The sequence below is a fragment of the Arachis duranensis genome, chromosome 1 (genome assembly GCF_000817695.3).
Source record: "Arachis duranensis cultivar V14167 chromosome 1, aradu.V14167.gnm2.J7QH, whole genome shotgun sequence".
Taxonomy (NCBI): domain Eukaryota; kingdom Viridiplantae; phylum Streptophyta; class Magnoliopsida; order Fabales; family Fabaceae; genus Arachis; species Arachis duranensis.
In genome coordinates, this window is record NC_029772.3 from 73,492,222 (window position 1) to 73,520,115 (window position 27,894).

General features: G+C 36.8%; 1 pseudogene; it reads right to left on the reverse strand.

Moving 5' to 3' along the window:
• Nucleotides 1-1,519: 1,519 nt before the first annotated feature.
• Nucleotides 1,520-9,018, reverse strand: LOC107493171 (pentatricopeptide repeat-containing protein At3g24000, mitochondrial-like; annotated as a pseudogene).
• Between the last annotated feature and the right edge of the window lie 18,876 nt (nt 9,019-27,894).

The following is a 27,894-nucleotide window of genomic DNA, read 5'->3' on the forward strand; positions in this document are numbered from 1 at the left end:
CGATATATAAAATAGAACAACAACAATAAAAAAGTTTTATCCGACCATGTGTGGTTGGCTAGATATATAGAATAGAACGAATACACAAAATATTCTTCTAAAAAAATTATTGTTATTTGTGGGCCTAAACAATGTAAGATGCGTTTTTATTTTTTGTTTTTATTTTAGTGTTTTTTGTTTTTAAAATTTAGTAAAAAAAAAAGAAGGTAAAAACAATAAAATTTTATTTTCTGTTTTTTTCTCTTATTTTTTCTTTTTTTTATATAAAATTCTTAAACAAAAAACATTGAAAATAAAAATAAAAAGTAAAACGAAAACCAAACCTCTGAATTGTACTGACTTGAGGAGTAGTGAAATTCTTACTCCAGCTTATGCATTGAGTAAAGTGTCTTGGTACCTCATGCTTGAAGAGCTTAAGAGTGTTCTCTATTTATTGCATTGGTGGTTGGTTTGTGCTGCGACTTAAATATGGAAACGCATGCCCTGCTTAAGGTACTGTCATATTCTCTCTTGGTAGTTGCAATAATCATAATGGCAAAGGATTTAATAATCAATGGAAAGATCGTCCAAGCTTCTGAATGGCTCATTTATTTAGGATCAAGGATCATGGAAACTTATTCAACTCGTGTTTATTTTGAATTCAATGATAATCATGGTGATGTCCACGCATGGGTAAGTTGGTCACGTCTAATTCCAGGGACCAAAAGAATTAATTTTCAAAACCAGAATAGAGAAAGGAGGTCTTCATGTGGTTGCAATAACAATGGTGGTCACAGCATTAGTGATTGACTACTTATTACGCTTTTGGATCCTAGTTCATACTGTCAACGATAGATAGAGGGTAGAACAAATCCTTAATCAACTATGTTGTCTATACACAAAAAATCAGTTACAAATTCAAACTGACTAGCATTTCAAAAAAGAATGAGTTAAAGAATCTAAAAGCAGAACTTTAAGCCAGGGGAGCTCTTATCAAAGTCTAATCCAAATACTCAACAGCTCTAAATATCGAAATGAATTCACTTTACAATCTCGTATTCAGCCTCAAATAAATAGCTAGGTATATCACAAGCCCACAAATTTTTGTTTTAACCAAGTTTGAAAGCATCTTACTCATCGTCATCACTAATATTTACTATAACCAGATTGTATAATTAAAAAAAATGTTGCAAAATCAACTAAACCACAACAGTGGTTGAGTGACAATATTCAGAGATACTAGAGAACAATAACCAGTAACCCTCCAAAACTCTCTCTGATTTGTTGATAATAATTGGTACTACCAGTAGTCTCCACATGAACAGGAGCCATCACAAAAGTGGTGGAAGCGATTGGTGTCTCTCACTATGATTTTCCTCTTCAACAAAATGACACATTTTATTGCTGAGTGGCAATCACCACAAACCGGAAAGGGATCCTCTCAAATTTTTTTAACAATTGAGAGAGTAAAGTGTGATCTCCCACCATTAATTTTATAAGTGGGACTAAAAATAAATATGAAAGAGAGAGCAATGAAGGGCTAGAGATCACACTTTACACTCTCAATTTTTTTTAACAACTTAGAGGATCCATTCCCCTTCTCATTGTCATATTGTATACTTACTTCCTTCTCTTATTGATCTACACACAGAAGCACATAACTAGTGTCTGGAACATAGCCAATCACCTTAATTTCATGATTTAGCTTCTCCCACATGTTAAGGACCTTCTCATTATGTGGATTTGCAAAGTCATTTGCAACAAATACATGGACAAAATTCTGAATCTCAACCATGCAGGCTCCTTCTTCAAGCCACCTTCCACCTACCCGCAGAGGCATATATATAGGCAAGTAATATTTGTGTCCCTGAATAAGAAGGTTCAAGCTCAAATATTCATTCAGCAGCATAGGCACCTATCTCCATGTTCTTATACATCCTAGAAGCACCAAGCAAAGCTCCCATATAGCTGCAGTGGGTTCGATTGCCATTTCTTCAATGAAACTTCTAGCTTGATAAATCAGGCCAGCTCGACCGAAAAGATCAACAATTGTCACATAATGTGAGATTTTCGATTCAATATTGTACTTTTTCATTAATCCGAAATAATGTTTACCCTCATCCAAAAGCCCAGCTCGGCTACAAGCAGTAAGAACACTTAGGAATGTGATGTCATTGGGTTCAATCCCAATCCTCAACATTTTTTCGAACTGTTGCACAGCTTCTTTTCCAAACCCATGCTGGGCATACCCTATAAGCATCGAACTAAAAGAAACGACATCAATCTTGAGCAATCGATTCAAAACCTTTCTTGCATCCTGAATGCTGCCTGACTTTGCATACATGTGAAGAAGAGTGTTGCCCACGTAACCAGCTAATTTTTTGCCCCATTTTATTGTAGGTGCATGAAGCCATTTACCTTGCTCCAAAGATCCTATACCCGAAAAAGCACATATAAGGGATGAATATTTAAATTCTGTTGGTATATAACCTTCCCTCTGCATCCTAATAAACAGAGCCAAAGCGTCCTCTAATTCACGCTTCCTAGCATATCCAGGTATCAAAGCATTCCATGAAACCTCATTCTTATTTTCCAGCTTGTCAAATGCCAATCGTGCTTCGCTCAAGTATCCACATCTAGCTTACATGTCTACAATCGAATTGCCCATAAAAACATTCGAGTTGAATTCATACTTCAGACAACATGCATGAATTTGCTGCCCGTCCTTATAGCTGACTATAAATCCACAAGATTTCACCAAGCTGGATAACAAGAATTCATTTGGTTTGGACCCAAATTGCAGCATTTGAGGAAACAAAGCAAGTGCATGTTGGGTGCATTCATTCTGGGAATACCCGGTAATCATGGATGTCCAAGTAACCATGTCTTTGGACGGCATTTCGTCGAACACTCGACGAGCCTCTTCCAAACTGCCACACCTTGCATGAATGAAAAGAACAGAATTTCGAATAACAAGGTCATCCTTGAGCTTAGAATTAAGGATGTGTGAATGCACCAATCTTTCTTCTCTAAGCTTCCCCAACTGGGTGCATCTCTTTAGCATTACATTGTACATGGATTGGTTTGGCTCAAGCGAGCAGCTGTCAATAAGATCCAGGACATGGAGACCAGTTTCGGAATTCCGACTCAGAAGAAGAAGGTCCCTGTCATCAATGACACACAAGTCGTCCAATATGTCACAATTTGAATCGGAGAAAGTAGCTGCTGCTGAGGAAGATTGCCAAAGGGTTTGAATGGTATCCAAACGTCATTCTCTGAGTTTTAACTGCAATCACGGAGTAAAGTAGAAGACCCAATAAGCTTAGAGTATTGTATTGATTAATTATACATGTGCGCAAACAATAATAGAGAAATTCTCCACATACAAGTGTTTTTTTATATAAGTCTTTACAAGTACAGATTCTTCTTTTTGCGCACGTTCTTATTCCTCTTCCTCTTCTTCTTCTTTTCTTTTGTTTCTTGCCTTCTCTTTTTCCTTCTTCAACTATTACTGCACGTTTTTACTGCACCTTCTTCTTTTTCTTGCTGCACGTTCTTCTTCCTCTTCCTCTTCTTCTTTTTCTTTTCTTTCGTTTATTGCCTTCTCTTTCTTCTTCTTCAACCATTACTCACTGCACATTCTTCTTCTTCTTGCTGTACGTTTTTCTTCCTCTTCTTCTTCTTCTTCTTCTTCTTCTTCTTCTCTTTCGTTTCTTGCCTTCTCTTTCTCCTTCTTCATTTACGTGCTTTTCTCTCTGTTTTCTTTCTTCGTTATTCTCGATTTCTATTATTTTTTGACAAGCTCTGAAATCATTTTTAAAGAAAAAGAAGCAGCAGAAGATGAGGAGGAGAAAGGAAAAGAGTTCTGAATTATGCATAAGGTGTACTTTAATGAATTTTGGGTGTATTTCTTAAATCCTTTGGGTGTAGTTTTTGTAATCCTTTGGGTGTATTTCTGTAATCCTTTGGGTGTATTCCTGTAACCGTTTGGATGTATTTCTGTAATTCTTTGGGTGTATTTCTGTAATCGTTTGGGTGTATTTCTGGAATTCCATTATCTTCAAATTTGGCAAGAAACTCGTTTTCATAGAGGAAGAAGAAGAAGAGTCATTTATAATGCATGGTGAGTAGCGCGCTTTGGAAACTTCTAAATAACGTGCGTTTATTTACTCTTAAATATGAGAGTGTAATACGCGTTTTTTGTTGGACTTGTACCAACTTATAAAACTTGTAAGCCAAAAAAACTTGTATGTATAGCAGGCCTCACAATAATATATCCAACAACTAACTAAATAACTAACTAACCAACATAACAGTTATTCTATTGTTACGGCGATACTGGGCCGAAAAGAGAGAGAAAAAGAATGCATAGGAAAAGGAGAAGAGTTAAATTGTTGAGCTTAGAGGGGCATAGGAGCAGTGATTTGATGTGACGAATTGAAGAGGAATGCATAGAAGGATTGTTACATTGGATTATCACCTCGTACTGTTGTTTGGGTTCCACAAAAAATGAATTGAATTCAACCCTACTGTTGTTTGGGACTCAAATTGGCAGAGATGGGTTTGAGAAGAAGTGCGTCGGACACGAATTGGCTGTGAGCCCGCAGCAACACCGTTGAGCAGGTGGTTGGAACCTCCCTCATTCGCGGCATCAAGATACTGCTCACTCAGCCTGGGGAGTTGACGGTGACTCATGCGTATAGAGAAAGAAATTGCTGTGCTGATCTTCTTCTTCCCAAGGGCCTAACCTCTCTTTGTCCCCTCACTCTATTAAAAGAAGGATCCGTTAGGGAGGCAATGGACTACTTGTACAATGTGTACAATGGGCTAAATGAACATCTCTCATATTATCTAGAATAACCATTCGAGTACTAGGATAATAAACATCTTTCCAAAAGCTTAAACTGATTTTGGGGTTCACTAAAGATCAAATTCTTGACCTTTCGAATCTAGCGCTCTAATACCATGTCATGATACCACTCATCTTAAAAGTTTCAGCTAATAAAAAAATGTAACACTAATTGTTATATCTCTAATACTCTATAAACCTCTATTGTACATATTGTACAAATATTTTATTGACTCCTTTTACTTTTCCTTAAAAGAAATGAATAAAGCACACCTTTTTCCCCCTAATATTTATTATTTTTTTAAAAATATTCTTAATATTTAATTTCATTTAATTTTATTCATAATCTTTATAATTTATTCAACATCTTAATGTTTTTTATTTGTTTTAAAAGTATTTTTAAACGTTTTCAATTTTATCCCTTACATTTTAGATTAGATTAAAGTTTAAAAATAATTATGATTCAAATTAAAAATATTAAAAATAAAATTGAATAAAATTACTTTTCACATTTTAAAAAATGTGATTAATTTATAAAAAATTCATTTTTAAACATTGAAATAATAAAAATATATTTGATTTATCTATTTTTAAAATATATTTTTAATATTAATTTTAATATTTGTTCATATCACACTCCAAAAAACAAAATTAAGGTCCAAATATGTCAACCCAATTTTACAAAATAATCAAGAAAGACCCAATAAATTCACACAGATTAATCTAACCGATTTGCTCAAGAAACAGATTTTCTAAACCGTCTCCGACCCAACTTGCATAGGAAAAAGGGCCTTTCATATTGCAATAGATATCCATACATTTTTCACTACAAATGTGGAATAACTTTCCTAATAACGAGAGAGTAACTATCCACCACTACAAGTGATAGGACTGTAGAGTGATGGCCAAGTTGTCACCGTATCTCTATAAATATCTCATCTAATCCAGGAATTTCTTCAATTTCAATTTACTAAAACCTACCCAAAATTCTAACTAACTTAAGCACCAAAATTTCTTGTAAATACCATCCACCACCATCCACCCAAGGACGTCAGACAATTTTTTTCTCTATTAAACAAGTCAAACATTCTCTCAAAGGAGTTTAGACCTCACATCCAAGTCTATATCCTAATGGTTTCAGGTAATCCCTCGTGTAAGAATCCAAATTTTGGTAAACTGACGTTTCTGGTTATTTTATAACTTATTCTACAAAATCTTGAACCATAGGTCAACAAGATTTAGTGAGGCAGGTCCAATGGTAAAAAATAACTAAAATTAATTAGAAAAAGATAATTAATGAGTCAAATTTGACTTTATGAGGGAAATTAATTTTTTCTAGTCAAATTTGACTAATAAAAGTAAATATTTGCGCACCATTGGTTTATTTTTCTCAACAGAGGCTTTTGAGTCGGGAATTCACTTTTAGTGATGGTTTTGCGCGTAGCGAGAAAAGTTAGTAATAGAAAAACTTGGAATCAGTGATTAAAGTAATTTCTACCTTGGTAATTATGTCCCAAGATTGATCTTAGCCATTCATTCATGATTTGTTCCTTTAAGAATAAATCTCAACCACTAGTTATTTTACCGCATGGTAAAAGTTGTTCCGAAGCGAACTTCTGACTAGTATTCCGCAAATAACTCTTAAAGGCCCCAAATCTTCTTACTTGTTTCCCAAGTAACACGCCCCTCTCTCTTAGTCTCAGAGCCAAGATTATCTTAGTCTCTCACCTCCTCTCTGCTGTATTTTTAACCTTGAGTAACTAACTGCAATTAATTGCGAATAAATATGTCTTTTGCGAGGCAGATTATTCTTCCTTAAAACACGCCCCTTCTCTCCCAATCTCAGTCCATTTTCCTCTGAATTTTTTAAGTCCATTTTACCACAATTAGTTCAGCCAAGAGTCAGATTTTTATTTAAGGAATCCTTGATCACATTCATGAAACACTTCATGCATTTTTTTCACAAAATGGTCGAATCTTAGAGAAAGAAAGAGAGTAAATTTCTGTACTTCTTCTCTATGTTCCAGTCCTTATTCCATCTATTTAGCCATTTTCTTCAAGTTCTTTTCAAGAATCTAAGTCATACAAACACAATTCTTTGTCTATTTTCACTAATTCTTGTGATTTTACCGAAATTTCAACAAGGTAAGCTCTTATTCCTTTTCCTATTCTTTTCTATTTTTCCAACAATAACCATGATGAATTCTTGCTCTCTTCCATGTCTAGAAAATTTTTCTTGAAGCTCATTTAGAGCATATCTAAGAAGTTAGAGAAATTTAAGCTCAAAGTGGCTAAATTTCATCACTTTTTGTGATACTTTTTGGCCAAGAAAATAACTACACCACCACCAGCTGTGTCTCTATCTTTGTGTGAGTATTTTTTGGTGTTTGAGAGGTCTAAGAACTAAATTAAATAAGACGTAAAGATTAGGATTAGATAGAATATGTTTATGCTTGTTTCGGTGTTCATATAATCCACTTTGTAATGATTTTACGCTCAATTTTGTAATATGAAACTTCAGCTGTGTTTTTTCAATTTTGGCTTGTTATTTGAGTGGTATATGAAGCTAATTTACCTCTAAAAATTATATGGAACAACTAAAAATATTTAGGACACTTGAGATTTAAGTTTTAAGCTTTAAAAGTCACTAAAAGTGGATAGAAATGCAAAACTGTACTTCGAAAAATTCCAATCCCCTAGAAACCTTAAAAGTGACGTGTTAAAGAGTTAAAAAGAAGTTAAAAAAATAGTTTTAATCTTATAAAATAAGTTTGTAAAATTAAAAAAGAATGTTATGGTCATTTTTGGATAAAAAAAGGGTTAAAAATATAATTTAAGCAAGATATAATTAAAATTCTGAATTTAATAATTTTAGGGATGAAATAGTAATTATATAAATTAGTTGGGTCAAAATTATAATTAAAATAAAATTTAAAAGTTTTAGTAAAAATTAGGAGTAAAAGTGTAACATATGGTAACTAAACAAATAAATAAAATAATAAAGGGTAAAATAGTGTTTTAGGTCGCTAGAAATAAAATTGGTATTAAATAAATTTTTTTTGGGATAATTTGGTCATAGAAAATATCAGGGTATTAATTCGGTAAAGTTTTAACATCAAATGAAATTAAACAAAAAACCTAGAACACTTAGAGGTAAAATGATAATTTGGCCATAAAGTAAATATAAAATGGTCAATTAATTTAATGAAGGATAAAAAGTCTCATAGAAAAGATACGAGGATAAAATGATAATATAATAACATTGTGGTGAAAGCGTTACTAAAAGCCTAAAGAAAATAATAAAAAAAATTATGTAAAAAGGAAAAAATTAGAAATATATAAAAGGCTCAAGGGCAAAATAATAAATGCGACAAAGACTGAGAGATTTAAAGAGAAGAGATCGGGTACAAGTTTTTTTATAAAAGTGAAGGGAACTTAGAAAAAATGTTATTGAAAAAGTGCCGCAGAAAAAAGGAAATTATAAACCCTAAGGAGCTAAGAGATTATCTAAGGAGGAGCTTTTACTCTGACGGAACCAGAACCATACGAATAGTTTACTCACTGCGAGCATGTTATATTTTGGGCCATTCTTTTATTAGTGTCACGACTGTACGTGATTTATCATATGAGGCATCGGTGCATTAACCAATGACCATACATAGTGAAGTAACCATAGCCCGACGTAGGGCTGAGTAACGCCGGATTGCGGGTAGTCAACCGATGCACGAGCTCATGGCCTGCATAAGACCAGACATACATCATACTTGGTTGTTGTATTTATTTGTTTGTGACTACTACTTGAATATATAGCTTTTATTCTGCTATAAACTTGTGATTGCGCTTGCTTGGGTGTGAAGTGCTATTATAAATTTGCGAACACTTAGACTTAGGCTGCGAACTTCTTAGGTTTTATGTGTAGTATTCTGCTGGGAACTCTAACTTCTCACCCCTTATTTTCCACGTCCGCAAATAGGACCGACGTTATATTTTTTGAGTACCCGATATAAGGCAACTATGTGGATCCTGCGACGGGAGGCGCTATATTTTGGACTGTCCTCGTAAACACACTTACTATCTTCCCAACCATCCTTTCTCTCACCCCCTACACAGCCAAGAGTTTGACCCCGATATGCCCTACGATATGCTGTTGTCAGAACATCACCCTGGCAGAGGTCAATATCCTTTCCCATCTTATCCTCTAATCATGGCAGAGTGATAAACCACTATTTTGTGATTTATCTTGTGCCCAATTGAGTGATTTTATCAAATCTTCACCCACTTATTCATATGAATTTGTATGGTTTAACAATTCCTTCGTTGTGATATGACATAAGTGAAAACATGTTTCCTATACTTTAGAAATATTAAAATTAATTATCCTTTATTACCATTCGATACCGTGATCTGTGTGTTGAGTACTTTCAGGTTTTATAGGGCAGGAATGACTTAAAGGATGGAAAGGAAACATACGAAAATGGAAGGAAAGCACAAAATAAAATTTTTGAAGAAACTGGCAGCAACGCGAACGCATGCTTTGCGTAAATTGGCATCCGCGCGAACGCATGCATGACGCGAACGCGTGGCTCATGCGAAATACAGATGATGCGGACGCGTGACTGACGCGACCGCGTGGAAGAGCATAACTCCAGATGACGCGACCGCGTGACCCACGCAGACGCGTGACGTGCGCGATCTGCAGAATTTACAAAAGTCACCCCCAGCAATTTCTGGACCCTTTTTGGCCCAAATCCAAGCTCAAAAAACACAGATTGGAGACTACAAAGTGGGGGAATCCATTCATTCAAAGCAGAGCGAACAATTAATGAATAATTCACAATTTTAGGATTAGATGTAATTTTAGAGAGAGAGAGGTTCTCTCCTCTCTCTTAGGATTAGGATTTAGGATTTCTATTATGTTTAAGCTATGACCTCTTCAATTACAGGTTCAATGTTACTTTAGTTTATGTTTCTCTTCCATTCTTAGATACTCTAATGCTTTTATTTGATTTATGTTGCCAAATTGGCTTATGAACTTTTCATGTTAGGATTTTCTTAACTAATGCAATTTGAGGTATTTTCAGATATATGATTTTTATTTAGCTTTCTACATCCTTGGCTTTAGTTGATTAATTGGTAACTCTTGAGTTGTCAAACTCATCGTGATTGATAATTGATATCTTTGCTGATTGATTTAGATTCCTATAACTCTAGTCTTTCCTCAGGAGTCGACTAGGACTTTAGGTGTTAAATTGATTTATCCACTTGACTTACCTTCATAGTTAGAGGTTGACTTAGTGGGAGTAAAAATATAACTCTCATCACCATTGATAAGGATAACTAGGATAGGACTTCCGGTTTTCATACTTTGCTAAGAGTTTTTCTTTGCTATTGATTTAATTCCCTGCAATCTATTTTTCTCATTCAACCTTTCAAAAACCCAAAAATACTGTTTTCCATAACCAACAATAAATCATACTTCCCTATAATTCCTTGAGAAGACGACCCGAGGTTTGAATACTTTGGTTTATAAATTTTATTGGGTTTGTTACTTGTGACAACCAAACGTTTGTACGAAAGGATTTTCTATTGGTTTAGAAGCTATACTTACGACGCGATTATATTTGTGAATTTCTTTACCGATAGAGAAACCCGATCGTCAAAAATGGCGCCGTTGCCGGGGAATTGCAAACGTGTGCCTTATTATTGGTTATTGTAAATATTTTTCTTTTACTTGTTTATTTGTTTTTGTTTTCCCTTTTTATTTCTCTCAGCTACTATAAGTTCTCACCCCTCTCGCTTTGAGTTTGGTTCTAAATTTTTTGAAAGGAATGGAAGCTATAACAGGATTATGCATCACGGTCAAAACAATCAAAGATGGATGGAGCCAAGAGGATCTGATCAACCCTTTAGGCAACAACACCTTCCAAGATATCATGGACAAAGACCATTCTACAATGCATACCAAGATGATAGATATGGTAGACCCCCTTGTATTTACCAACAAGCCCCACCTTGTGCTTATAGACCATCCTCTCAACATAGCTTCGAACCACCACACCCACAAGCTCCTTTTCACCATTCACCACCGTATGATCCTTATCCACCCCAATTCCAATCCAATTACTCCCACGAACCACCACTTCCCTATGCACCATGTCCATATCCATCGAGCCAAGAATCACAGGCTCGCCTCATGGAAACAGTAGATCAATTTCATGCAACCCTTCATCAACTAGAGCAAGCAATAAATCAATTATCTTCTAGACGTTCAGACACTCAAGGAACTCCCATAGCTCCATGTGGACAATCTAATGAAGAACGTAGCATAAAGGAGATACTAGAAACTCCAGTAGACAGTACAGATCATGACTTCATACTGGAACAAGTAGAGGAAGCTGTCATTATAGAAGAAGAAGAGTTGATTGAAGACTTAGGAGACGCTGAACCTCCATGGGAATCCAGAGTTGTGGAAAATTCCGTCAAAGACGTTACAATTGATGCTAAAGAGGACATTGCATAACCCCCAAAGCAGGTATCTTATGAAGAACTAGACATAATAACCCAAGACGCGAGTTTCCTTGATAATGATAATCACGGGTAGAGTTCTCCTAGTAATGAACTTGCATCCACAAGTGACCTCTTTGAGACAGAAAAACCTTCCCCAAGTGAATACGAAGACGATGCTGAGGTAGACTTTTCTCAACCTCTAACTTATGACTTTAGTGATGAGGAAGAAATTGAGGACTTTGATCAAGACATAGTTGAAATTGAAGAAGTTTGCAAAGAAGTAGAGGAATTCACAGAGGAATACAAGGGAGTAGAGCTTGCAGAACCACTGGAAACACCTATCCCAAGGCCACTACCACCCAACTCCAACTTCAAGCGGGTAAAATCCTTGACCTTTATCTTTACTTTTCCACTTGAATATGGCTTGCTTGAAATAGATGGCCAGCTTAGAGCTCTCTGTGGCTTCAAGAATAAAAGAAAAGTGGATCGTACTCAGAGTTGGTATGCAACATCCAATAAGGTTCCACACTACAATATAAAGTGCAAGGATTGGTATCAAGTTCGATTGAATGGGTCTCGGAAGCTGTTTGGTCACTGCAGTGAGAATTCAGATTGCTCACCACCCAGCTAGAAAAATACAGATCAAGACAAAAACGGGTGTAAAAGCAAAGTTTGGGATCCTGGAATCTGTTCTGACATTCAATACCCTGGAAGCCTGAGAACCTGTTTGGAACTGCTCAAGGGCTTTACATGCCTTGTTTGGGACCCCGGAGGTTGTTGGAATTCCAAACACTGGTGGAGATTTCTGGATGAATTCAAACACAAGCCGCCATAACAAGAAGCTCATCAAATGTCAAACTTAAAAGGAAAATGGATCGTACTCAGAGTTGGTATGCAACATCCAATAAGGTTCCATGCTTCAATCTGAAGTGTAAGGATTGGTATCAAGTTCGATTGAATGGGTCTTGGAAGCTGTTTGGTCGCTGTAGTGAGAATTCAGATTGCTCACCACCCAGCTGGAAAAATACAGATCAAGACAAAAACGGGTGTAAAAGCAAAGTTTGGGATCCTAAAATTTGTTCTGACATTCAACACCCCGAAAGCCTGAGAACCTGTTTGGAACTGCTCAAGGGCTTTACATGCCTTGTTTGGGACCCCAGAGGCTGTTGGAATTCCAAACACTGGTGGAGATTTCTGGATGAATTCAAACACAAGCCGCCATAACAGGAAGCTCATCAAATGTCCAACTTAAGGACTTTAACTAAAAGTTCTAGGTGGGAGACAACCCACCATGGTATGATCGTTTCTTTTTCAGTTTAGTCTGTTTTTGAATTTTGCTTGAACCTGGAATTGTGCATAACATTCATTGCATTCTGCATACTGCATAAAAAAAATTCACCCCATGCGGGCGCGCAGGCCACGCGTGGGCGTGGAATGGAAATTGGCGTAAAGATCCAACGCCTAGAAAGTTGGGCTGGAATCGTGCGGCTGGTGTGCGTTTAGCACAAAACGACCCACGAGTTCGCGTCTCTGACGCGAACGTGTCACTTGCACAAAACTCATCCCACGCGAAAGCATGAGCGACGTGTCCGCGTCGCACGGATATTATGGCCCCCTAAATGGAAACAGAGAGTTGTGGCAAAACGACGCTGGAGCTGCGTGTCCAGCACAATTCACAGTGACGCATTTGCATGCTTTACGCGTCCGCGTCACTTATCCTCTACCCAACTAACGCGATCGCGTCAATAACGCGACCGCATTAACCCCCTTTCGCCCAATCACGCGATCGCGTGCTCCATGCGTTCGCGTGGATTTGTAATCACTAAACCCAAATCATGCGAACCCTAACCCCATCGCGTCCCAAACCCCCTTCCTTCCTTCTCTGCACCCCTCCCTTCTCTGCAACCACCACCGCCGCGCCCACCACCCCAGCCGCCCAGACCGCCACCGCGCTTCGCCCTCTCTCTTCTTTCTTCCCATCTTCTCTTCCCTCACCCCCTTTTCTTCTCCTCCACTCCCCTCCACCACTGCCCCTAACCGAACCTCCAATACCACGCCACCTCCCATACTGCCGACCACCACCCTCGCCCGCTTCTCCTCTCCGTCCCTTCCTTCACCATACACCAGCCCCACAAACACAACCCTCCGCCATTGCCCCGATCGGCACCACCACTGTGCAGCCACCAGTGCCACTACTCCCTGTCTCAAATGCTGATCCTACCCACACCAGGTTCTGCCAAACACCGTTCCCTTTACCAGTTCATTAGTTAGTTAGTTGCATATTTTTCAAATTCTGTTCAAATTAGGATAGTTAGAGATGCATGATTGTAGTGGATTCTAGGTGGTTAGGTAGCTAGGATGTGTTTAGTGGATTTAGGCCTGATAATTGCGCCGTTCTTGCTACTTGTTTTATCTATTTCGCGATTCTGATTTTGCTGTGATGATCATATTGTTCATATATTGTTCTTCCATGTTTCATGCTACTGTTACACTGTTCTTTCATGTTCATGTTATTTGTGTCTCTTTGCAACATTATTTAATTTTATATGAATTGATTTTTCCTGCTGTTTATTACCCAGGAACACCCAATTTTAGCCGGAATGCTGCCCAATTTTCTACAAATTGTTTTATTTTTACCCCATTCATGTATTGGTTTTAGCGATTTAGATTTTGCACTACTTAGCTATCACCAAACCAATTCATGAATGCATGGGCTAACATTCGTATTTCTTTCTGGTTCTCTGGTTAATAGACTGCATTATTGATGATTTTATTTTAATTTGCAACTCTTGTATCTATCTGGATTATCATCAATACACTGAAATCCTCGCTTGAATATGAGTTGATTATTATTTAAATTTGTGAATATCTTGTTACCTAGGAAACCAATTATCATGCCACTTACTTAAACTTTCTTTTCACTAACTCACTGCTTTTACTTTCTAACTTCCTTTTCACCTATTAACCATTTCAACTTTCTGACTTCTCTTTTTACCTGACTACTTTAACCTTCTAACTTAGGGCATGATCATTGTTTTTCCTAATTAACTTGAATTCCGCCTATCATATATTTTGGATTGTACTTTTTTCTTTTCAGATTTTTTCACTCGAATACAATCCAAAATGCACATATATTTAACTCATTTCATGCTTCTCTTGCTCTTTTGCCACTCTGTGCTTATATTGCTATTATTCTATTTGCCTACTTATTTTCCTATTTTTGTTCTTCAATTATATCTTGGAATTTCTGCTTTTCAGGATGTCTGACCCTCAAAGCAAGGGAAAAGGCAAAGCAACCACTGGCAAAAGAAAAAGAGGTGAATCCTCTATAACCATCCTTGACATTTTGCATAATGATTCCTGGCGGGAGAAGAACTTTATCCTGTAGAAAAAGACTGATCAGTTGGTACTTGCAGTTGACCCAGTAAAATTTGCAAACAAGTACTGTGAGCTGAGGTACCCAGTTTTTGCCACATCCAGGAACCTATACCTGGAAAGGACACTCAAAATTCCAAAAGAACTCAAGCAATACACTTCAGACCAAATTAAACAGAGAGGCTGGTTCTTCCTGAAGAGACACCTGACTGAGATTAACTCATCCTGGGTCAGAGAATTCTACTATAACTACTTTAAAACATCCCTAGATGTAGTATAGCTCAGAGGAAAACAAATTCTGGTTACTGAGGAAGCCATAGAAGACATCCTCCAGCTCCCACCTAAATCAGATCAGTCAGACGGTTACCAAAAGGCTAAAGAGGATATGAGATTCATGAGATTTGACTAGGATTTACTAAAACAGACTATAGCTCTTGATCCTACTGTCCCATGGGTCATGGGAAAGAGCACAGTGGTACCTAAGGGAATCACGCTGACGTATCTGAATGATGAGGCTCGACTTTGGTAGCAGATTTTGAGTAACTACATAATGCCGAGCACTCATGAGACAGAGGTGCCAGCTGCTATGATTACCCTCATCATGTGTGTGATGGAGGGTAAGGACCTATATCTATCTCGCTTCATCCGATATTACATGGCCAGGGTCCATGTCAGAGGCACCCTCCCGTTTCTATTCCTGATTACTCAGTTAGGTCACCGAGCTGAGGTGCCTTGGGAAATTACTGATGAAAAGCCATCCACCGCGGACTGCAGGAAGATCATCCCTCACAGTAGGAAGTTTCTAGCTCTAGGCTACCGACCTCCATTTCTCACTAACTCTGCTGAGGCACCTACGTCTTCAGAGCTGCCCCTTCAGCATCCACTGCCCCAACTCTATCCACTGCACACCCACCTGCTCCTGAGCCTATTTATCTTCTGGTGCACCGACTCTTTGACCGCTTAGACCAGATGGAGCGCAGCCACCAGCAGTAATTTGAGAGGTCTGAGGGTCACAACAGGCGACGTTATGAGTGGTCTGAGCGTCGCCACAAGCGATGTTATAAGCACTTCAAGTTGATGATACGATTCGGTGGCGACATCCCCTCCGAGCCTGACACACCTTCAGAGACATCTGAGGAGGAGATGAGCGATCATGAGGAGGAGGCACCTACCCAGGCTGAGCAGGGAGGACCTGAGCACACTGCACCATACTATGAGGAGCACCACCAGTTACAGGCCGCAGACCCAGAGATTCCTCTATAGACAAAGCCCATGCTTCAACAGACAGCTCCTCCTACACTCACAGAGATTGCAAACCCTCAGCCTACCACTGAGACACCAGCAGCCCATCCTTCCGGAGATGACACTTCTTTACACCCAGCTTGAGTGAGCATCGGGGACGATGCTATATTTTAAGTGTGGGGAGGTTGCCATCTCTGGCATATATTTTTTTGTGAACCACTATAAGACCCTTCTATCTTATTTTGTTCATTTTCTGTATTTGATTTTGTCTTTTAGTACTTGCACACTTTTCTTTTGCTTTTTCTGTATTTTTTATTTTATTTTTGTATTTTGCATTTTGGGCTGTATATATCTTAGATATTTAGCTTAATCTGCACTTTTAGCTTATTAGTTATATATCAAGTGGATTAATTAGTATAATTTTCCCTTTTAGCATATGATAAATTAGTTTAATTGAAAATAAAAGAGTAAACTAGAAACTTTAGTGTAACAGAATAAAAACAATCCACACACCTTGTATATATATAGTATTACATGTTAGTTAGTTAACAACATTTCTTCAATGAGGAACACTAAGATTTTAAGGGCCACCTTAAGATTTACATTGAGTTGAATGGAAACTCTTGATTTCTACTTGCATGACATACATAACTGATATATGATTTCTAAGCTAGAGAATTGAGCTTAATTATATGGTTACATCAAATCATAAATTTCGTTCCTGTGTGTTTCGCGCTTCTTTTTTATGCTTGCAATCTTTACTTTGTTTTAATCTATATGTCCAATATAGAATATAGATACATACCAAGAGATGATTGAGGCCATTACTTGTTTTTGCTCACTTATCCCAAATAGCCTACCCTTTCAATCACCTTTGTTAGCCCCTTGAGTCTTTCTACCCCTTCTTCTATTTTATAACTACATTACTATCCTTAAGTAGAAAAATAAAATAAAAATCCCAAGTTGAATCCTTGGTTAGCTTAAGATAGATATTGTGTATAAATTAAGTATGGGGAATTTTATGGGAACATGGGATGATAGAAAAAAGGGAATTAAATTGAATAAGTTATTTCAAGGTTTGGGAAGCATGCTCATGTGAAATCAAAATAATTAAATTACCATGTGCATTCAAAAAAAAAAATATTTTTAAGTAATTAAATAAGGGGATACAAAAATTCTCCCAATGCAAAATAAAAAAAATCAATGCACATGAGACAAAATTCAAAAATTAAATTTAGTACATGAGCATGTAATACAAAAGTGGGAAAATTTGGGTAAGTAGGTAAAAGAACTTTGAGATTATATAGAGTATGTATGTTAAGGGAGATCTTAGACTAATCAAGGATTCACTTTGTTAGCTCACTTAGCCTTATATATATACATCCTTACCCTTACCTTAGCCCCATTACAACCTGGGAAGAGACCTCATGATTTTTGTATGTCTATATTCACAATTTGTTGATTGGTTAGATGAAGAACAAAGTTTTAGAAAACATGACTAGAAAAGAAGAGAGTGATTACCCCAAACACTGAGTGATTAGAGAGTAAAGACAAAATCCAGTGAGGGTTCAATAACTCATTCTCATATATCCGTGTTTAATTATTAATTTTCTTACAAGTTGTGAACTATCTTAACTCAACTCAATTGTGACTGTACTTTAATATGATTTGGCTTTAATTGTACATATATGATTCCTTGAAGATATGAATCAATTTAACTACATGTAAGCTTTATATATAAGTGAATAATAACTAGAATTGCATGATTCATTTAGGTAGTTGCATTTAGAATAGATTGCATTGCATAAGATTCCACCATTTTACCTCCATTCTCTTTTCTCTTGGATTTAGCATGAGGACATGCTAATGTTTAAGTGTAGGGAGGTTGATAAACCACTATTTTGTGATTTATCTTGTGCCCAATTGAGTGATTTAATCAAATCTTCACCCACTTATTCATATGAATTTGTATGGGTTTACAATTCCTTCCTTGTGATATGACCTAAGTGAAAACATGTTTCCTATGCTTTATAAATATTAAAATTAATTATCCTTTATTAACATTCAATGCGGTGATCTGTATGTTGAGTACTTTCAGGTTTTATAGGGCAGGAATCACTTAAAGGATGGAAAGGAAATATAAAAAAATGGAAGGAAAGCACAAAATGGAGTTTTTAAAGAAATTGGCAGCGACGCGAACGTGTGCTTTGCGCAAATTGGCATCTACGCGAACGTGTGCACGACGGGAACGTGTGGCTCATGCGAAACACAGATGACGCGGACGTGTGACTGACGCAACCGCGTGGAAGAGCAAAACTCCAGATGACGCGACCGCATGACCCATGCGGACGCGTGACGTGCGCGATCTGCAGAATTTACAAAAGTCACCTCCAGCAATTTCTGGACCCTTTTGGCCCAAATCCAAGCCCAGAAAACACAGATTGGAGACTACAAAGTAGGGGAATCCATTCATTCAAAGCAGAGCGAACAATTAATGAGTAATTCACAATTTTAGGATTAGATGTAGTTTTAGAGAGAGAGAGAGAGAGAGAGAGAGAGAGAGAGGTTCTCTCTTCTCTCTTAGGATTAGGATTTAGGATTTCTATTATGTTTAAGCTATGACCTCTTCAATTACAGGTTCAATGTCACTTTAGTTTATGTTTCTCTTCCATTCTTAGATACTCTAGTGCTTTTATTTGATTTATGTTGCCACATTGGCTTATGAACTTTTCATGTTAGAATTTTCATAACTAATGCAATTTGAGGTATTTTCAGATATATGATTTTTATTTAGCTTTCTACATCCTTGGCTTTAGTTGATTAATTGGTAACTCTTGAGTTGTCAAACTCATCGTGATTGATAATTGATATCTTTGCTGATTGATTTAGATTCCTATAACTCTAGTCTTTCCTCAGAAGTCGACTAGGACTTTAGGTGTTAAATTGATTTATCCACTTGACATACCTTCATAGTTAGAGGTTGACTTAGTGGGAGCAAAAATATAACTTTCATCACCATTGATAAGGAGAACTAGGATAGGACTTCCAGTTTTCATACTTTGCCAAGAGTTTTTTTTTGCTATTGATTTAATTCCCTGCAATCTACTTTTTCTCATTCAACCTTTCAAAAACCTAAAAATACTGTTTTTCATAACCAATAATAAATCATACTTCCCTGCAATTCCTTAAGAAGACGACCCGAGGTTTGAATACTTCGGCTTATAAATTTTATTAGGTTTGTTACTTGTGACAACCAAATGTTTGTACGAAAGGATTTTCTGTTGGTTTAGAAGCTATACTTACAACGCGATTATATTTGTGAATTTCTTTACCGATAAAGAAACCCGATCGCCACAGAGCCCATACAGGAATCTTCAATAATCGATGTGCCCAAGTACCCACCATGTTTCAACCCTGATCAGAACCAAGTAGTCTCCGATGTACTTATGCCCACCACTCCACCACTATCCCCTGCAGCTAAGCCAATCAATGACCCTTGGGCAGAGTTCGATGGGATAGGGATCCCTGAGAGCTCTGGATCCATAGCTTCATCAAAGCATAGCTTACAAGCATGGATTGATAAGATGATGGTGGACTTGTACACCAGTTCATTCGAGATAGGAGAGGAGGATTCCGCTAAAAATGTGAGCAGCAGCAACATCATGGGCATGTCTAAGTAATTCTTTCTTTGTTTCCGCCCAGTGTTTCACCAGCTTCTAATTATCCATGATCATTAGTAGTAGAAATAGTAGCAGTAGTAGTATAGTCGTAGTAGTGGTCTTTCTCTTCGCATTATATAGATTTTTAGAGGACTAGCTCTTTTGTAAATATTTAATATAAATAAGTTAGAGTGAGTCCCAAACTAGGGTGGCTCTTGTAAGGCAAGGCCTATTAGTATAAATAATAAAGTCTGTAAATATTTATGAATAATCAGTGATGTATGAACCATGGTTATTTACTAAACTAAGCCTATGGGCGTTCATGTATGATATGACTATATTTTGTTATGTCTTTTTATGTTTACATACTTCATAAAATGATTTATTTCTCTTATAATTATCCTGACATATTCAAATAAATATGCGATCTCGACTAGCACTATAGGCTCATATGTATATATTTAATATATGATCTAGAGTCCCTACAGTACGCCGAATAGTAGCACCTAGTTGCTAGCCTTGGTCATGACATGCTAGAAGTTGGATCATTACACCACAAAACATTGGCACCATTGTCTGAAAACTGGAAGTTAACACGCACCATAGCGAATGTTCACCAAGAAGATGGATGTACTACATCATATTTGGAATCTTATAGTGGAGGTCATCCAAACAATGATCGAGCATTCTCTATTTCCCAAAACTCAGAAAGAAGGAAGGGGAGCAGAGGAAAGAGATAGAGGGGACCTAAGAGGACAAAAGGTAAGTTCTCAAATTCACATTCCTGAAGGATCGAGATATAGGAATGCAGCATAGATTATGAGTTTGGTTCATGGTCATTGAGACGTCTAAAAAAATTGGAGGCTGAGTAGGAACAACAACATGAGTCTGAACAACAACATTGAAGGGAACTACGAGGTCGTAGAGAGCTTAAAGAAAAAACTAAAAAGGTTAGAGTCCAATCTCAAAAGCAAAAAGCCCTAGGCTGATTGTTATTCAACCTTTTTGGAAGTGAGGACCCATTCTTAGAGAAAATCATGCAAGCTGAAGTTCGTAGGAGCTCTAATACCCCAGATATAGAGCAGCCATTATGGTGATCGATAATTATCTTAGAGATGATCCTTTCTCACAGTCAATATAAAAAAAGGCACCCGACCTCTTTATACGATGTGCAGGAATGGGCTAAGAAATACATTATCATAGAAAATAATGGTAATCAGTAGTTAAGAGAAGTGGGGGCCGGAGGGGGGGGGGAGGGGGTTGAATCTTAGCCCCTTTTTGCTGAATATTACTTTCTGCCTTTTAAAAGAACTTCAGGAGATATTTTGACTTTCTGGTTAGGAGATATTTTTCAATTTTGTCTCAAACGGAACAGAAACAGAATATGAGTAGAAGAGAAAGAGAGAATCACACCCAGAAGTATCTTGGTTCAACTACTAAGTGCAATGCAGCCTACATCCAGTCTCCATAACAATAGTGATGAAATTTCACTATAATCATTAGATTACATACACCAATCCTATCTGGGATAAATCTAGATTCTATCCCCAAATCTGAACTTGACTTGGACACCTACCAGGCTTTCAACCGTAAAGTGCTAACCCAACTTGTAAGGAAATCCCACAGGATCATGAAACACAACATACAGATGTACAAAGAAACTCTGAGATATCTATGGCTTTTTCTCTAATATTGCTCACTGTCTTTTTCCTCTCACTCGTTTTTTCTTACAAACCTCACCATGTTTCCCTTTTACCATGAGACTCAGACAGACAATACTAAGAAAAAGAAAACAAAATAAAACCCATTGAAGGAGAAGAACTCTGTTAGCTTAGGGTATCTATGAAAACTCTGTGCTTTCTCTCCTTGTCTCAGCCCTTGGCCATTCACCCTTATTATAGAAGGGGAAGCTTCCAAGATTGAAATCGGTTCAACCAAGCTAGCAACGTCTTCTCCAATAAACAGCAGTGGTTCGGGCAGAGAGAAGAGAGAGAAAAAACCGAAACAGAACAACCATGCATGTACCTCTCTCAACCCTTCTCATCAAGTTCCTTCACTCTGAGCGCTTGATCTTGACTTTGGCTCCAAGAAAGAACTCTGACCTTTGATGAACCTCTGATCCTTGACAGATCCATGCTTTCCATTTTTTCTTCCTCCTATCTTGTAGCTTCAGAAGCTATCTTCTTTCTTTGATGGACAAAAATGGAAATGAGCTTTTGCCACTGAGAGCTTCTTCTCTGACTGAGGCAGATCTTTCCTTTTCTTGGCATGGAAGATCTTGAAGTTCTTCTAGAAATCTTGCCTTTAATGGCAAAAATTTAGCCGTGCCCTACTTCGGATCTTCCTTCTTTACAAGCTTTCTTCATCCTAGCCTTTTCTTCTTCCATAGCTTCACTGTCACTTTCTCTATGATAGCTTGTTTTCTTTTTTATTCTTTTGATTGAAGTGACCGAATGATAGGAGAGAGAGGAGAGAGAAGAGACAAAGCTTTCAATGCTAAATTAACTCAATTTAATTTTATGTTTCTGTTACCTATGTGAGCATTTAACCAAATTGGAATTTAAGTTCCAGTAACCAATGCATGCATTTAATTGAATTGAGATTTGTATTCCACTATCTAAAGAAAGTGGGTAACAGAAGAGTGCATCCAATTGAACCATATAGCCTCCTTGGGTCATTTTCTTCATCATTTTGTTTTATCAAAATGGCTCTGAGATTTGGGCTTATCTCCAATTCAAGTCTCAGCAACTTGAGTGATCAAATTTGGCACAAAGCAAATTAATTTTATCAAGTTGGGCTTATGTGATTTTGACCCAATACAAAAATTCAATTTATTTTTCTTGCACACTAACAAACACTTTAACCAAACAATTGGAAGCAAATATTGAAATAGCTTTCTAATTAATATTTTTAATAATGTTTGATCATCATAATAATTCAAGTTTTTCAAACTCAACAATCTCCCCCTTGATGACAAACATTATTAAAAATGAATTGAAAAGGATTAGGATTAGAAAACTCCCGTGAAGATTTGGCCGAATCCTCCCCCTTTCAATTGATCAAATAGCTCCCCCTAAAAGTGTGCCTTATTATCCATAAATTTTCATGGAAGCAATACCTGTATGCTCAAACAGTTCCAAAAAAATTGTTAAATTTTCAGAACATGGAACCTTAAGAAACCGAGTCGTAAAAGGCTTGTACTTGAGCAAACTCTTTTATCAAAAAATGATCAAAACTCAAGTTCTAAGTCACTGCTCAAAGAAACATATTCAAAGCAAAGCATCAAGCTAAAAATTTTCTTGCCAACAAATCAACATATTATAGCAACCAATAAAACAATGTTCAGCCACAAAAAAATAGAATAAAATAGAGTGTTCAGTTACAAAAATAGAGCACCAAATCAGAGCATGAAACACTAATCATAAAATATGATTAGATCAGAAATAGAAGGCTAAAAAATAGAGAACAAGAATTAGAGCAACTGGCAGCCCCAATTCTATTTTCAATTTAGCCCCTTTTTAATCTTTTTCTCCCCCTTTTGTCATCAAGGAGGGAACCTACAAAATAGATGAAACAGCAATGCAATTCATAACATAAATATTAAAACATAAATAAAGTATCAGAGTGATTAAGTATAGTCATCCCAAAATGAAAAAGTTCAAATGAAACTAAGTCCAAGAGTAACAAAATAAATATTGTCCAAGAGCATAAGCAACAGTGAGCGAATCTTTTAGGCATCAGAAAGATTGACATCAGTATCAAGATGATCAACTTCTCCTTCAGAATGAGTCGTGTCCTTGTTAGTAGTCTCTGGTGCATGAATCCCCACACTTTCGTACAGTTGTACCAGCAAGTGTACTAGATCGTCCAAGTAATACCTGAGTGAGTCAGGGGCGATCCCATAAGGATTATGGTTTGAAGCAAGCTCTGGTTATCTTGCAGGTCTTAGTAAGGCGAAATCAGAAGGTTGTTGGATACAAAATTGTATTAGGATTATTATAATCAGTAATAGGAATATAGTTGAAGATTGGAGTTACTTTGTCTTTCTGAATTAACTCTGGTATCACTGTCTTCTCTGCTTGTGAATATCTCTTCTATGACAGGCTGTATGTGATCAAAGCCATTGCCCATGGTCATTGATCTCCTCTGCTCTAGATCAAATGCCATTGCTCGTGGTTTTCCAATCTGACGGAGGGTGAAGCTCTAGCAGTTCATTCTCTTAGCGTTCCTACTCAAAACGCCACTGACAAGGTCGAATCTTCTGGATCAGAGAATGCTGCTTCTTTAGATTCTAGCCTATACTACAAAGACCCTAATCTCCCCAGAAATTGGTTGAACTGGTGTCTCGAGAAGTCTCTAACAAAGTCATGGATTAGCCATATGAGAGATGTATAAACATTGCTGTTGGTTCGCGCTTTTTGATCACATATTCACACAAACCTAAGTAGACGCGGGTGTTTGTCAGGAACGTTTGTCTTAGTTTGATGAATAGAGCTGATTGTCACTGATCATCCTATTTACCATGTTGAAGGACGAATATACATCTTAGAAATAAATTAGACACAGATCGAAGAAGAAACAGTAATACTTTTATTAATTCATAGGACTCAGTAGGGCTCCTTCCTTCAACCTAAGAGGTTTAGAAACTCATACTGAAAAGAAAATACAAAGTAAGAACGTGTATGGTGTGCGTCCTTCCTCTCTAGATCCCTGATGATTGTGTAAAATACACTTTAAATACTAAACAGATGACTAGTAAGGGTAAAACAGTCTATTTAGTGCTAAAATCCACTTCTGAGGCCTACTTTGTGAGTGTTTGGGCTGAGTTTTGATGAGATCCACGTGCTATGAGGCTTCTAGGGCATGAAACGCTGGCTAAGGGGTCCTCTCTGGGCGTTTGGATGCTGGGCTCTGCTCTTTGGGCGCTGGACGCCTGGAAGGGGGCAGGAAGTTGGCGTTGGACGCCAGTTTTGGGCCTTATAATCCGAAGCAAAGTATAAACTTCCAAACAGCATCTGCAGTGCTTTCTCTGTCTCTGAATTAGACTTTTGCTCCAGCTCCTCAATTTCATCCAAAAATTGCCTTAAATTGTATAAAAACACAAAAACTAATAATAGAATCCAAAAATGTGAATTTAACACTAAAACCTATAAAAACTTAATAAAACTAAACTAAACATACTAAAAACTATATGAAAATAATGTCAAAAAGCGTATAAAATATCCGCTCATCAGTATCCAAGCTGTTAATTAGCAAATTTACCCTTTCACAGAATTTGGTCCAGGCTTTTTCATTTTCATAGGCTTGCTTTCGAGCCTCTTTATAGGACCTGACCATCATGCTGGACATATTGGAGAACTCATTCAAGACATCCTTGATAGTTTCAGAAAACCGAGAAGATTCAGAAGGAAGGCTTTCACTTTTGCTATCAGAAATCATTGATGCCATTACACTCTTGGCCTTTTTCCCTTTTGCAGAATCAAAATTTTCTCTGTCTTTGGTTGTAGAGATCCTTTTCTCAACTGGCTCATTGCTGAGATCCACATTAAAGTGCTCAAAGATACATGTCAGGAACATACCATATGGCAGATTAGATTTCTTATCACTACGGACACAGTCCCACATGTGTCTAATCATAAGATAAGCAAATGAAATAGATGCAGAATTTAGAATAGCAAACAAGACAAGAGTATCACAAACAGTAACTCTCTGGTAAGAACCACTTTGAGGCATCAAAACATGAGTGATGATTCGGTGTAGCAAGTTTTGCACAGGTCCGAGAGCCTTATGGGTTAGATTTGTGCCATAAAGAGCAGAAAAAATTTCACACACCCGAGTCAGAGCTACTTGAAGGGAAACACCAGCATAGTTATCCCATTTACCAGACATATATGCCCTAGCCCCTTCATCTTGATACCCCAAAGCAGCACTTATGGTATCTCTATTCAAAGTAAGATGAACTCTTTTGACGTAATTAGGATAAGGTGAAACTAAGATGTAATTCTCTTTATCATCTTGATTCTTACAGATAGGATATTAAAGTCGGACTATTTCTAAGGTCTCTCTATCCATCATAGAGACAACCACTAACATAATATTATTTACCCAATCTAAATCTTTTTGGAATTCTAGAAGGACTTGTTTGAACTACAGAACATGACATAGAGGTCATACACCTACAAAAGGAAAAAATTACTACATGAAGCACAAGAGGTCAATCAAAAGGAAAATAGGTCAAAACAACATGCAACAAAGCAATAAAAGTAACTCTTGTCATTCCTAACAATAGTAGAAGCCAAAAAGTGGCTAATCTCACAATTTTTTAATGGCGTCATCCTCAAGCGTGACGACAATGCCACTTGGAGGCAGCATGAACCTGAAATCAAACATAAACAAAACTCAACTACCACACAATAACAAGAACTATTGAGACTGTAAAAATGCTTAAATCAACATTATTCACAGAGATATTACCAAGAAATTATGGACATTCATTTTGATTACGACCGAAAATGTATAGTATGTGAAGATACCATGAAGAACAATAAACAACAAAATAGCAACAACCATTACACATGAAGATAAAAAAATAGGAAAAAACACTGATATTTAAGAACAAGCAAGAAGCATAGCAAGAACGTTTGGGAACCTTAGAAGCACTGATGGACGCCAAGAAAAAAGCGAGTCCTTTGAAGCAGAGGCAATGTAGAGCTAGCATAAGAGGAATAGAGAATTGCTGAAAAAGAAGAAGAAAGAAAAACATTTTTGAAAAAAAAAAGCAAAAGAAGAAAGAGAAAAAGAGACCATATAGGTTGTAACCATTAAGTTATAGTGTGACTAGATCAAATAATATTATAAAGGGTAAAGTATTATTTTGGTCTTCAATGTTTGGGCTAAGTCGTAATTTGGTCTTTAACGTTTCAAATGTTCTATTCCAGTCCCAAAAAGTTTCAAAAGTCCTATTTTAGTCCCAAAAAGTTCCAAATGAGTTCAATGTTGTTACACTATTAAAATTGACACAAACAATTAGGATATTTAAGAGTCAATAACGTTTGATTTAGTACATAAATAAAATTGACACACCAATGATCACTAATATAAAAGCTTTTTCTTTGATTCTAGTGTGTTGATGATTGTTTGAAAAGATTTGTAATTCTTTTTTATAAGAAGAAGATCAAGAAGAGAAAATGTTACAATAAGGTTTTGGTTATATTTCTATAACACAATGGAGAATATATGACTTAATAATATGTTAACATTTACATCACTCACTCGGTTAATAATTTGTGTAAATTTAATGGTAGGACAACATTAAAACTGTTTGAAACTTTTTAAGAGAAAAATATGACATTTGAAATATTAGGGACGAAATTAAGATTTGACCCAAATATTGGGGACAAAAATAATACTTTATTTCATTATAAAATTATATCATATCATTTTTAACACTTTTATTTAAATATATGGAATCAATGAAAAATCACTTTAAAATCAAACAATTTTTATTTAGTATTTAATAAAAAATTTCAGCATCTTTTCTTTAAAAAATTACGATGCATGTTATTCATACCCTAGCCCAACAAATAAAAGTCAGGCCCAATAACACAAGAAGGCCCACCAATAAAAGTGGACTTCACGATAAGCCCGACCTCTTTAAAGAGGTCGGACAATAACATAGAGGTGCAGCTCTACTTAACCAAAACAAGTAACTGCCTCCTTAAATCTCTAGCTCATCTAGAAGGTGAATCCCAACAAACTCCCAAGATAAAGGGAACGCTTATTTATCAGAAAAGATAGAACTACTCTAACAAAGGTGGTTATCAACTCTACTATAAATACACTGACATTCCCCAGGTATAACTCATGCTCCAATCTACTTAAGCTTACTAAAAGCCCTTGCAAACTAAAGCATCGGAGTCTCTTACAGGTACCACCCCCAACCTCCTCACGAGGAACTCGGACAGGTAGCACCTCGGTACCAAAGAGGTCAGACGCTGCCACTCAAAGGGATCTGGACCTTACGTTTAGGCCCAAATCAATGTTTCAGGTAACCCTTGGAACATTGGCATCGTTGTGATACAAAAGAGTGGGGTCGATCCCACGAGGATTAACGGATTAAGCAATCAATGGTTAATTAATTATCCTAGTTAGATGAATCATATTGGAATGATAATCAAACAGGAAATGTAAATTGCATGAATGTAAAGGAAAACTATAAAGTGCAAAAAAGTAAAATGGCAAGAAAAGTAAAGTACAAGGAAGAAAAGTGCAGGAAGTGCAGAA